The 14,485-nt window shown below is 40.1% G+C and overlaps 1 protein-coding gene across 2 annotated transcripts in view; it reads right to left on the bottom strand.

Moving 5' to 3' along the window:
• Appl (amyloid-beta-like protein) overlaps positions 1 to 14,485 on the bottom strand; it is a 408,236-nt gene that overhangs the window by 387,558 nt on the left and 6,193 nt on the right. The window lies entirely within an intron of this gene.

Raw genomic sequence — 14,485 nt, 5'->3', positions numbered from 1 at the left:
GAGCAATTATTATTTTAAGGTTAACATAAGGAGTTGAAATCAATAGAGTTCTACAGGAAACGGGTTATTCATAACAGAGACGTGGTTTAGACACCAAAAAGGCGTACGTATACAGGACCCGGGGAATCAGGTAGATAACAGACTACACTGTGATTAAGTAGAGATTTAAGAACAGCGTGATTAATTCGCACAGTTTCCCGGGAGCAGATGCGGACTCGGAGAATAGTTCATTGATTATGAAGCGTAGCGTCCGTTTCAAAAAGATAAACAAGGGAAGATGGTTTAGGAAATGGAATTTGGAAGCATTGTCAGGAATGATAAGTAAGGAGTAGCGGCAGGCCTTAGAAATATTATGGGTGAGGACGGGGAGCTGGGTATCATTGATAAAAAAAGGGAAACATACCAACGGAGGGATATCGAAAGTCGCAAAAGAAACTATTAGGAAATGTTGTTAGGAAAAGGACAAGGAAATCATAGACTACGAACGAGATGTTAAGATAGATAGACGAGAGAATGAGAGGTGGAGGGATGTAGTAAGTCCAAAGTTAGGTTGAAATAATAATAAAGAATCAAATAATAAACGAATGTGGTAAACAAATAGAACTAAGAAAGCGTGAGGGAAAACGCAGTGGGAGGATATGGAAAGTTAACAAAGGAAATGTTAAAACACTGCAAGGAAGTAAGAAGGGAAAATATGTGGTAACAGTCAAAGATAAGTCAGGAAAAATGTTAGCTGAACCAGAGAAGATTCAAGAGAGATATAAGGAATATATATATATATATATATATATATATATATATACTACCTTGATCAAAAATTTCCCGGAATTTATTCAGAAAATTAAAAATATAAGTTTATTCATCTAAATCTATATTGTCCCCTTCAAAGTAATCCCCATCGACTGCAACACACTTATGCCAGCGCTTGATCCAATCCTCGAAACATTTTTTATATTCGGTTTTCGGTATGTCCATCAGTGCTTCCTGCGATTTTTCCATTACTTCCTCTCGGCTGCTAAAACGCGTTCCCCGTAATGGTTTTTTAACTCGATTGAACAGAAAGAAGTCACAGGGAGCCAAATCAGGTGAATTCGGTGGCTGTTGGATGGTATTTGTTGCATTTTTCGTCAAAAAATTACAAAAATGATAGCACTGTGCGATGGTGCGTTATCATGGTGCAAAATCCACGAGTTTTCTGCCCACATTTCTGGTCTCTTTCGGCGAATTGCTTCACGCAAACGTCTCATAACGCCCAAATAATACTCTTTGTTTACTGTCTGGCCTTCTGGCAAAAATTCATGATGCACTACACCGTTGTAATCCATGAAAACCGTCAGCATTGCCTTCTTTTTTGACTGAAAACGACGTGGTTTTTTTGGTCTCGGCTCATTTGGCGAACGCCATTCACTTGCCTGATGTCTGGATTGCGTGTCGTACTCATAAACCCACGTCTCGTCTCCAGTAATGATCCTTTTGATGAATGTGGGATCGGATTCAGCCTCGCAAATCATGTCTTTTGCGACGTCAACACGGTCTCTTTTTTGCATGAAATTGAGGTCTTTTGGCACCAACTTTGCTGCTACACGACGGAAACCCAAATCATTAACCACAATGTCTTGGGCGGATCCATAGGCAATGTTCAAGTCCTCCGCTATTTCTCTGATGGTTAATTTGCGGTTATTGACCAACATTTCTTTTACTTTATCAATTTTTTCACCGACTTTCGATGTCGATGGTCTGCCACTGCGTTCATCATCTTCGATTGACTCACGACCACTTCTGAACCGCTCGTGCCACTGGTAAACGACCGTTTTTTTTAGAGAATCGTTGCCGAAACACTTTTCCAACATTTCCAACGTCCGTGCGCCACTAAATCCGTTTTTTACGCAAAATTTATTACAAGTTCGTTGTTGCAAATTTAAATCCATTTCTGCAATTGTAAAAAATCGCCAACACACACAGAGATAGATGTACTCTTGGCTACGTAACTTTTGCAAATGTCAAGTTATGACACTAAGATTTAAAGGGAATATCAACAACAGATGTACCAATTTAACAAAAAAAACAGAACTCAAATCGGAACGATGGGAGCGCCACACGGTGGTTATTCCGGGAACTTTTTGATCAAGGTAGTATATAAGAACTATGGTAAAGATATTAGGGCAGCAAGCTATGGCATATGATTTCAATAAGGAGAGAATAGGTCCAAGCTTACTCGACGGCGAGAGAGAAAAGGCATTAAGGGGATTGAAATCGAATAAGGCCATAGGGGTAGACAACATTCCCGTGGAACTATTTATAGGAAATAGGTTTAGGAAAGTATTGGAGGAATAGTTTTGATTACATGACCACATTTAGGACAATACCCTAGGTTAAAAAGACCAACGGGAAGTAAATATCATTCCCTTCGAATACTGTTAGTGATGACAATGGCCTAGTTTCTTCAGGAGTGATCACTATGAAAAGCTTTGTGAAAAGTTTATATGAACACGGTAGCAGTTACACGAGACTATTGGAAGAATTAGGATAGGAGCCACTGGTTGACCGTCGGTTTAAATACAGGATAAATACACTGTGTTAATTTGAGGCAGGTTACTCATCTGAGGGTGTTAAAGACATACAGGCACACAGATATTACAGGCTTCGACTTGCTATGGAAGATAAGATCACGTACGTAGGGATATAGACAGAAGAACGGATTGATTTAAAATGTCGTTTTTTCCTCGTGCAATCAAAGATCAAAAGATTCATGCTAGCAATCGCGTGGGAGATACTTAGAATCTGTAGTGTATATGTTTGTCAATATCCTGCGTGCTCTCTCCTGCATTTTCTTTATTTTTATTAAATAGACCCATCTCTTTAACAGTTCTACAGCATGATTTGAATATACATACGTATCCTTTTATTTGCAATTGTTGCATACAAGTACCGTCTTTCGTGTGATGAACTTTTTTCTGGTGCATGATCAAACTAATACTTGTGTAGAGGTGGCATGATTGGGATTGTGCGTGCATGGCTGGTACCCTAGCACCCACCGCCACTTGTCCTTGCGGCCGCTTGAGGGGTATTGTGTAGATATAGGTGGATCTGGTGGTAGCTCACTCTTGACCCAGTTCTAATAAATATCGTCACCTCGGGAGCAGAAGGCTACCACAAACGTGGAGGAGGGCCCTTCCCTCGAATGGCGGCCTCGGGGAAGGTGCCGAAGCGGGGCGCCCTCCCCAGAGGCTGTGGCGGTCCCCGGCGTGGCGCCCGGCGTCCCTCCACGTACGACCGACCCACTTCCCCCTCACCGGCGAGCCCGTCTCCACTCGCTTACAGCAGCGCTCATTCCACAAGCCCACAAGGGCGACGCCATAAACGGGGTGGAATCAAGTCCCTTCAAGTCCCCCAACCCTCCATCCCCCCCGGGTGTTCAAGGGAGGGACCACTACTTCCCTCTCGCCACTTCGGGAGGAAGGAAATGGATCCAGATAGGGGCTTTCGGGAGTGGAGGAGAACAGCGGCGGGAGAGAAAGGGGAGGGGGGGGAGAAATAGGGAATGGGGTGAAGGGACTTATGGGATGGATTCTGAGTGAGGGGAATGAGTTACTTTCAAGGGAAGATGGTTTGCTCGCGGGACGGGAAGGGGTGGAGGGTTAATTAACGCGCTGGATTCTTCTTCTCCCACAGACGGAGGCGGGATGGAATGGGAAGAGGGTGGGGGCGAGGGAAAAGGGAGGGTTGGGGGGCCTGGAAGGCGACGCTATCCTCATAAAGGACAGGCGCCGTGGGGAGTCTTCCCTTCCCTTTGCCAGCTCATATTTCTCCTCCTCCTCGCATGGATGGCAGCACGGTACGGAGTGGAGTGATTCGCGCAATAAAAACCGTCAAAACATTTTCCAGGATGCTGCGGTATAGTGAATAACAATTTTATTTCAACATTTACCGCTATTAGAAGATAATTATTTTCAAATGTGGCCACCAACCAGACGCCCTCTAGAAAATAATTATAATCATCACAGAAATTTCAAGTAGGAAGCAGTCTAGTACGGCAGTTCATTAAGTGAAACACGAAGAGTAAGCCTGTACCCGGGACGATCAATGCACCTAAATAAGGCGAAGAAGAGCCTGGGGCCTCGTAAAACACTTCACTAACGGTTTCCGCTCTGATGCACGGAGATAAGTTCTGGAGTTCTGCGTCCCTCGGTTACATTGGTCCAATCCCGTTGCTAAGAGGCTTTGTTCCCGCCACAGGATACATTTCTTCTGATTTTGAACACAAACACCGATCGTTTTCAACCGAACATTTAAAAAAACGGCACTTAAGCTCCCAACCTGAAGATACATCTAGCATCGTAGATGAAAGGCCATCACGTCAAAAGTGGACCAATGAAGCGAAATCAGAGCGTTTGAACCCTCCAGGAGGGCATCTATTAGTTCCAAGCAGTAGTTTTAGGTTACAATTAAAACTGTCGCACGAAATACCTCGCCTTTTTAATTACTGTTCTCAGCCATCGGGTAGGAATGTCAGGAACACTAAGGAGGTCGTGGGTTCGAACTGAGCCGCCGATAATTCGGGTGGAACGGAGAGCCCGCTGTGGGAAGACTTTATGAGCGTCCGCCGGAAGGAACAGAAGGGGACGGCCCTTGAATAACTGGACTCGCATTCATGGGGAGCATTCAGAAAACTTTCCCGATGTAGCTGTATTTTTAAAGAACAATGAAGACTCCTCCACCGTTTGGGAAGGCTTTAGATGGGTGAGGAAGAATACGCAGATCTCCACCGAAAAGGAACTTGGCTCCCTTAAGGTGATCTGCACGAAAATGTAGGAGAAGTTTAGGAGAATTAATTTCGAATTGGTAAAACCACTAGTAATCTGGGATCCATATAGTCGGATACATGGCTATTACTAAACATCTAAACACCGCAGGGAAGTTAAAACTGAGGCTAGAGATAAAAAGTGGATACCAATGTAGGAGTAGATAACATGATAGCAGCAAAAACTGATATAAGGATAGGCTTTGCAGAAATACACAATATCAAACAATTTTGATATTCGGCAAGCGTAATCAAAAAAGGAAATCAGAGTTTAAGTTCAGAGGCAAGTAGCATTATCAATAGGGGGTCATTTAGGAAAAAGAATCCACTGAGCAATGGTCAAATACCTAAGGAGTAATAATTCTTAAAAGAGTGAGGAAAAAGTACTCAATAGGACATGAGACAAATAAAGCAAATGTGATGTAATATAATACGGTCTGCAATTAGATATTATGAAATTATTTGAAGGAAAAAACTTGAAGCTAAAGGTGAACCAAGAGCATCCTAGTTACATATTGTGATCGTAAAGATTGAATGTGAATAAAATGCTGAAGTGGAAAATGCAAGATAAATATACTAGACTGAAAAACGGCTGCGAACAAAGGTCGTCCTAAAATTACGAAGGAGATATTTGGTTTTCTTCACCTCTCCACCCTTCCGTAATCTGAGTACAATTTCTACCACACAATTATCGGTGTTTTTAATGCTAAAAAACAGGCACATTTTCTTATAAAAAGAAAAGCGCATTTATAATCACCAGAAGCGTAATTCAACGCGATTACTCATCAAAACAATTATTCCCTGAAAATTACACTCCCATGTCCTGAATGTTTTTTTAAATATTTTGTGATATTAGAATACGTGGACAGAACTTAAATAAATATATGGAAACGTTAAAACATGATTGCTTAGCAAAATTTTGAGGCAAAACTTTTAAAGAGAAAGTCTTAAATAAAAAGTGTCAAATAACTTGGAGTCGAAACAACTGTTTTTCACACTTCTAACGAACTTCACGGTCATCGATTCTACCCATCAAATCTAATCATACTCGGTTTCATCGAAGCATCACCAGGACTCCCCGCCCCGCCCTCTCCCCACACCACCCTCTATGAAAGTCGCTGGGGGGGGGGCGTGCGAGCATGCAATGGACCGCCCCTTATCTCAGCTACCCACCCGGAAGATCACAGCTCCTCTCCCAGCGCCGCCTCAGGGTGCCTCGTTAGGGACACCCACACGACCGCCCTACCCTCCGCCCCAATCCCGGCCGTTCGCTCGGGCGGTTACCGCTTTATCTCACGCAGAGAACCAACTGCCTCCCCCACTCCCACTACCCCGCGCACCGCACCAATATTCACCGCCCGGCGTTGAAGACCCTTTCCCTTCTCCCTCTCCCTCCCTTCCTCACGCGATTTATCCTCTCTTCTTCCCCTCCCTCCTCTCCCGACCATGAATCCGTATTCATGTACATGCATATCCCGAGTGGGATCCCACACCTCCACCCCAAATCCCCCACCTGCCGCAGAAGTCATCAGAGCGGTCGCACTGCTGGGCGGAGCGGGGGAGTGGGCGGGGGCGGAGGAGGTGGCTCACTCTGGCGAATGACGAGACGGGGTCTCACCGCTCTCGCAAGCAAACACAAAAAAGCCATCCCTCCACAACCCCCGTGGGCCGCCGCGAGGGTACCGTCGGGTGGAAACGAGATTTAAAGGACATAATTTCATGGCATTTCTTGGATTTACACTAAAGTCACATAGCTTGGGTGGAGTTGCAGGTGCCCAGAGAGGCTTGCCCGGGAATGGAACGCAGGCCCTCTGGTCAGTAATCCAACGCTCTGTCCCTGGATTACTACCATATATCTTTTGACCATATACAAAGGCGTGCACATCAAGCATTAATGAAAGTCCTAAATGCGTTTTCTGTATATTTTCTGTCATATATAAGGGATAGGAACACATACAAAAGGCAAAAAGGTGAGGAAGGTGAAAAAAGAGTTACAAAAGAGGAGTTATATGGTATTATCCAAATTACAATTAGCCCTAGAGCTTTGTTTGGGAGGCAGTGTGGAGCGGCGTTGGGGGCAGCACTTACAACTAGGGCGGTTGCAGGGTAAGGAGCGTAGGGATAGGATGGGGTGGATTACGATCCAATCCGTTCACTTCGGTGGTCAAATCAATCCCTCTCTATCTCAGCGTTATTGATTGTAATGTATCCATTAGTCTGAAGCCGTTTGTGTAACCTTTGCCCTCCCGGTAGCTCTCAAACCGGACTTCTCAGCAATAATACGATTCTTTCCATAAGTTAATGACGATTTTCAAGGAAACGCGCTGCTTTTCTCTCTGCAACCTCTTCAATGCCGAAATTAGGTCCTTCTCATTGGACCAACACGCACGACGCTCCTCATTACGAGTCCTCGCTACTGGCTAACACGTGGCGACAGGGCAGTCCCTCTGGAGAAGGCGACCCTTGACCCACCTGGCGATGCCATCATCCTCATTCGAATCCAGGCTATAGACGCACTTGACGGAAGGTTGCGTGTTTAGGAAAGTCTTTACGTGTCGAAGAAATGACACAACCTTCATCATGAGAACCTCTGCAAAGCGCTGAAACAATTGATTAAATTAATCGAATGAATGCCGACCTGCTTAGACCACACGAATCATAATGAGGTTATGTACATGCATGAAATGACACATACATGCAAAGAAAATAAAATGCACGCATACGAGGGTTGTTCATTAAAAAAACTATCTGAAAAAATTAACTCTGTGCTCTATTGTTAGCTTAATGAGTATTGTGTGTGTGGTAAAAGTAAATATGAGCAAACATGAGAACAAAAAAAGTTTATATTCCCATATTATTTAAAATTCCTCGTGCGAACAGGAGGAGTCGAAGTTTTAAATGAAAAAAATTATTATTGGGGTATCATTCTCATATATCTCCGAAGTCAGATCACGTCCGACTGAAGGGAGACAACCATCCTCATTTGAACCGGACCCACACACACATACAGACACACAAATACAAAAAGCACTAATTAATGATCAGAAAATAAATAAAAAGATTAACAGGTTAACAAAGAAGAATAATTTTTGAGAGGAATATGTATTTTAGGAAACATTAGGAAGTCTTTTAAAAACCACCCCGACAATAAAATGGAAGAAGAAATATATGAATGAAAGGAAAAATATAAATAATTCACTTTATAATTTGATTTAAAATTGGCCAAGAATAATATACAGAGTAACAGGCAATGAATAGGTAATTACCTAAATATTAGACAATAAGCAAAGTGTAGAGAGATTAATGGAGGCTTCAACAGAAAACTTAGTTTTTTCAAGCTTCGAAACGTTATCGTTGATGCAGGAGTTTAATCGGACGTTTTGCAACGTGGAGATGAGAAAGAATGGAAAAAATAAAATGGGCACTAGGAAAATAAACGTAGAAGTGCTAAGCATCGCGGGGGATGAGGGATGGTTTTTGGGAGAATTTCAAACAAAAGAAGAAAAGTGAATGCCAGAAATATTGAGTGGCAATGGAATGTAGAAGATGGTGATAGAAGGAAGAGTATTGGGTAAGCAAGGCAGAGGGAGGAAGAGAAGAGCCAGTCAGCAAAGTTAGGTATGCAGAATGGGTGGAATGCATGTAGAGAGAAAGAGGGAGAGAGAGAGAGCTTATGCAGAGTCGAAGATATTTCACTGCAATTTAGGTTGCTCAAGGGCAATTGTTTTCGTGTTAGCTTGGGATTAAAAGTGTAAGAGAGCTGAGTCGCTGGATCCATCAAAAAGCATGCATTTGTCCGGTAGACTACTCTTAATAATAATAATGAATATTACAGAAGAGGAATCAGGGGATAAAGAACAAAAATTTTACGGTCATAGTTTAGGAAAACGTTGAATAAGGGCAAACTCAACCAGAGCTTTAAATAATTGATTTCAAAGTCCTATTAAGCTACCTTCATTCCCTCCAACGAAAACCGCACTTTGCTAGTAATAATTATACAAATATCATTTAATTTTTAATTCCATGGCTCAGAAATAAAATTGGTAGTCATTGATATTGCAATGGATAAGGAGCACATAAGGAAAGAAATAATTTGACTTATGATCAGAAAAACGTGCGTCCTAAATGAAAATCGGTTTCAGCCGTGGAGCGAAAGATTTCGAAAGGGAATGTTCCAAGCCATTAGCTACATTTCCATAAATTTTTACTGCGGCGCGATTACCGTTACACTGGAGATTACTTCCAAGAACATCGGCAGAAATAGCCCCGGTGGATGGTCTGCCGTCCGAGGCATGAATCGATATCCGAAAGGGTAGGAAGGCTTCGATTTGTAAGACACGTCAAGGCTGCCTCCCGCCGCTACGGAGCTTATTTTTAAATACGAGAAGTAAAAGAACAAGTCAATGCCTATAGTTATATCATTAGTGAATTCACCTTTCTCCACGATTTCGATATTACATACATACATGGTACCCTTCAAGTGTGTGGCAATGGGGAGATTACACACCAGACTACTTTCGACACAACATTATTTTCCCTCTAGCACGGTCGGATAACGTTATTCTGATCACTCATCCTTTGCGGGAAAAATAACAGCTTCAATTCACCAGTTCTACACCAAATCTCTCTAGTTTTATTGGCATTATTTCGCCAACCGTTTGACGATGGTGCTAATAACATATTTTCGGCATCATTACTAAAGAGACATCCTTCAAATTTATGCAAGAGGTTTAATCTGTAATTTAACCTCGGCTCCGTGTGTGATTCCCAACCAAGTTTCTCTAATACTTTTTTTTGATACGCCACTAAGTTTATCATAACCGCGTTTTACAAATATAGCTCCTCTACACTGCACGCGATTCCATACGGCATTCAATCCGACCGAAAGGATGCCATTTACCGGCAGCATATTCTAAATGAGACCTAACAAGCGAAATATAAAATTTCTGTACAACCTTTTCGTCAAATTTCATTAATACTCTCCTAATAAATTCTAATTTTTTGCTGGCTTATCCACATATTCCACCTGGGAGAGGTTGGGATTACGGGTAATACCTAACTATTGAATCGAGTCTACACTTTCTATTTCGGTGTTCCAGATGCAGTAGGCGTTCGGGTGAAAATTGCTCTTTATCCAAAATTTTATCCCTACGCACCCAATTTTAAATTTAATTAAATAATCTTAAGTTTATTCGAATTTTCACATGATGACTTTATTACATTGGAAAATGTTGACGGTATAATTTTTCATTTATCGATCCCTATTTCAAAATTTTGTTGATATAATGGCAACAAATTCATTCTTCAAAGGATTAGTCATGTCGCATAGGTTTTATTTGTCATATATTATATATTCGCTTATAAATAACTAGCACAGGTATCAAAATACAAATTATTAAAATCCTAATATGAAGGACTTTTAAGAACACAAATATAGTTCACAGGGCAGAAACAGGAATGGATCCATATTAAAAAGTATGAGTAATGAACGTCACGAACGAGATGCGTCCGGATGGGAAACAGTAAAGAGACAGATCAATGCGGCTAAATGTAAATTTGAGCGTAAATTTAACAGATTCAGGTGATATACGAGCATAGTCGAATTTCGTCATTATGAGAAAAACAAATTTGCACTTTTCCACATATTTAAAGCTGTGGAAAAGTGCAAATTTGTTTTTCTCATAGTACATGTGACTCTCTGCATGTGATGCTCTGCAAAACCTAAAAACTTTTAGTCTGCACAAAAATTGCTGAAAGTTAGTCTTAAAGAGTATTGGCAAGTTTGTCGCGCCTTTTCTATCGCCACCATCGCAATCCAAATACCTTGAAAGCAGTCTTACAAATCCTCTGATTAATTTATACCGACCTTTGACGCACGAGTTATCCAAACTCCGGCAAATGAAAGTCGGTGCATCCGCTTGTATGTCAACCATATCTTAGAATTGCCTACCAGGTGGAATCGAGCTCGTAGCCCGGAATCAGATTTAACGTTGCTCAAAAACACAATTTAGTCAAAAATGGTGGCAGTAACAACGGCATTGCCAAATTTCTCTACCTTAACAAACGTGAGATGAAATTTATAATAGGTCAAATTCCAAGGTCAAGCGCGGGGAAGCCGAGATTGGTGCTCTTGATTGTGCAGTGTTGCTGTGGATGCTATTTATAAAACATGTCTGCGGTTAATCGGTGGGACATTTGTCTTGTGATAGCGTGCAGGTATAACTTCTTTGGCTAGGGAAATATGATACTAGAGTTAACTTGCTTGAATTTAATACGGTGTTTGATATCTTAGGATAGTTGTTTATAAGAAGTTTCAATCTTCATCTTCTTCTTCATCTTCAATCTTCTTGCCAACATCAATTGGGTCACATTGATAAATCCCTCCATGTTAAGTGTTAGAGCAGTATTTATTTTCGTTTTAATTAGCAGTGAGTATTAAAAATCTCTCAGCTTTTTGTGCTTTTCCCCACCAATTCGTATAAAGAGAGAAAGATACTGTCAACTGTTATCAGAATTTCTCATGTGTATATTTTTCATTATTTTCAATAATATCACTGCGATTTACTTTGAATGCCTCTTCATTTCAAGCAAGACCCTACCTGATGACCGAAGGAAAATTATTATGAGCCAATATTTTTGACGTGAAACGTTTGGGGAAAATATTTCTGAATTTCAGCAAGTTTTTCTGGAATAAATTACATATTCAGGGTGTGATGTCGTGGAATTGTTTCATAATAAAATACACTAGGACTATTACAATTTTCTACTTAATACAAATAGTTTTTCTTGCTTAAAATTTTAAGATTAGTTGATTGTACTGTATAAGTTAGTACACATTTAGTTCTGGAAATCTCTCTGTCTTTAATTGCTAATTTTAGGATAAAATATTTCGCAATAATAGATATCCTCTCCGAGGCAATCTCACGCTTACTCTCACGTACAATAAATATGTGATATGATTGCAAAACGGAAATATTTACGTTGCAAAATGAACCGATTCGAAACGCCGAATAAATTATAGAATTACTTAAGAAGATAAGACTTAATAAATTAACACCCTAATTTAGAATATGGTTTTCATTGTTTTGCCATCAAAAGTGACTCTAACAGATCAGAGATTGAACGGAGTTTTTCAACTATCTACAATAAAGGACATTAAATTCATAATATAATGACTGTTATGCAGAAAATGAATACTGCATAAACTGATGTTCATGGCATGAACTAAATCATGATCGTTAAAAAAACGTGTGCAAAAAATTGTTTTCATCAGAACGGGTAATAAAAATGTGCAAAATACATAGAACAAATAATAAACTGCGCAAACAAAAGAACGCTTCGCTTCGCCCGGAATTGATGCATATAATTTCGCGCCAAACAATGGAATTAAATAAAATGCAGTTTGAAGTGCATGCATGTTGAGCAGCACCAAATTCCATAATTAATCCGAGGAAAGATTTCAAAGCGCACGGGGAATTCGTTTCCCACAATATTTTTCGGTTTGGAATTAAGGTAGGAAAAAAACATCCTTTATCTGCACGCTTGAATAAGCTTTAACATTATTTTCACTAAACCAGAAATTCAAAACAAAATCATATCAAGATCATCCTTTTATCTTATTGTGCGATAATGCAGTTTTTGGATCAGTAACACGTACTCGTAACAGTAACACGTAATTTTCTCTCAAATTTGCAGCTAACCGAGATAAGGATTGGATAATCAGATGAATATCTTATGGTATGAACTGGCACATATGAAATTATGCTCAAAGAGCATTAAAAAGTACGCTATTGCACGATTTGGGATTGCTCAAGGCATGATATAAGAATTATTACCCCTGCTTGACCTCGTACAAACTTAAACCATACCACTTTTGTCAAAATGCTAGGAACCAGACCTATACACGAATTAAAGCTGTAAATGCACAATAATAATTTGAAACACTCCCTTCTTTTCTTAAGCGTATTAGGAAAGACGGAGTGTGAAACCATTATAGTTCTTATTAACACAGTCTCTTGAATGGTTCAACTGAAATGACAATCATCAATACGTAATCTATCGCCGCAATCCATTACATCATGATTTTCAACACCCATATCAATGTGAAAGTAATCTTACAGGATATCTGAGAGTGGATAGTTAGATTTATTTTTAAAAATATATTAAAGAACTCGAACTTCGAAGAATCAGACTTGTGAACTTAAAAAATAAATGAATACTCAATATTACATTCGGACAAATCGCGGAAAATAAAAACACCAAATATTATATTTTAATAGAAAAGTTGGGAAATTGGGGCGGTTAGCACAAAGCTTAAAGGCCATTCGCGATTCTGACTCATTGATTGAAAGGTTCACTCACTTCCATTACCACCACAAATGGTACTCAGAAGAAGTACTCAGAGAATTTAAAAGAAACGTCATTCGCTTCATTCACGAGTTCATAATCAATGAATATTGAAAATTTGTTCATCCCCATGGGATGAGAATACACAACGGTGGGGCATTCATAAAATCAGTTAGATTTCCGGTTGACCAAGCTTAAACTCGACAGTCTTCCAAGGGGTTGCAAACTCTTCTGAGTGCATCGATATATTAGTGCGATAGGCATACTGTATATTTTAACAATAAAAATTAATAAAAAAATGCTTAATATTTCTCTTAGTAACAACTCACCTAAGCATTCAGGGATCGCAAATTATGATTTAACCTTCTTAATTCTATCGTTTGGTACTCCATCTTCATGCTTCTTGCACAATTTTAATAATTATCAATGGAAAAATACACTTAATGTTTTAAAGTTTTGGGGATGTAGTTGTTCAGTGGGTCGATCGCTGGCTTATTGACCCTCAGCTCCACCCAAACTGGGTGTTTTTTAGAGTAACAGGTCTGCGTAGGAAACCATATGCGGCACATGGAAAGGTATTGGCCACTTTACCCTACCTATGCATAAATGTCACACGCTGCTGGGTTTAGAACTGGTTAAGCTCTATCCTTACCTATCAAACCAACCCTGCGGTTTAAAGATCACGGCAGAGAACCTAAAATATGATTCGTAGAAAAGGTAACGCTCTGCTACTCCACAAAATATTATGAAATATATCGTGGAATAGCAGTGTGTTACCTTTTCTAAGCATCATGCAGGAGTTTCACCAAGTTACGCCATCCAACATTGTATGAAACATGATTCATAAGATTATATCGATGCCCTCAATCGTTTAATGTTGTACGGCCAAGTTGTGACAGTAGATATATGAAAATTATATCTCCCGACATAGTGATGTCATTCTGAAAAATCGAACGGCAATAAGACAACATTTCATTCGCTTTATTTTATGCTATATGCAATTCTTCTTCTGCAAGTAATGCCATCTCAAACGGATATCAAGCAGAAACCTAGGTGTAAAGGACAGAATAAAATTTCATGAAACTTCAAATAATGCCAAAGGTCATTTAACACAAGCACATAATCCATTGGGTGGAAGGCCCAAGCCCAATTCGGCCAAAAATACTTGGAATTCTCATGTTTGCAAAGGAAAACGAAGATTACAGTAAGACAATCTTATAATCTTATCAATCTCATAAGTTTTACAAAGCATTTCAATATTTACAAAACATCGATATTTAAAAAAAATGGATCACCCACACGTCGAAGATCGACCAAGTGTATCGGTCGTTCCTAAGC

This window comes from Hetaerina americana, unplaced genomic scaffold (assembly GCF_022747635.1).
Source record: "Hetaerina americana unplaced genomic scaffold, ioHetAmer1.1.p SCAF_2, whole genome shotgun sequence".
NCBI classification, from domain to species: Eukaryota; Metazoa; Arthropoda; class Insecta; order Odonata; family Calopterygidae; genus Hetaerina; species Hetaerina americana.
The sequence above is the reverse complement of the archived record's forward strand: the minus strand, read 5'-3'. Positions and strand labels throughout refer to the sequence as shown.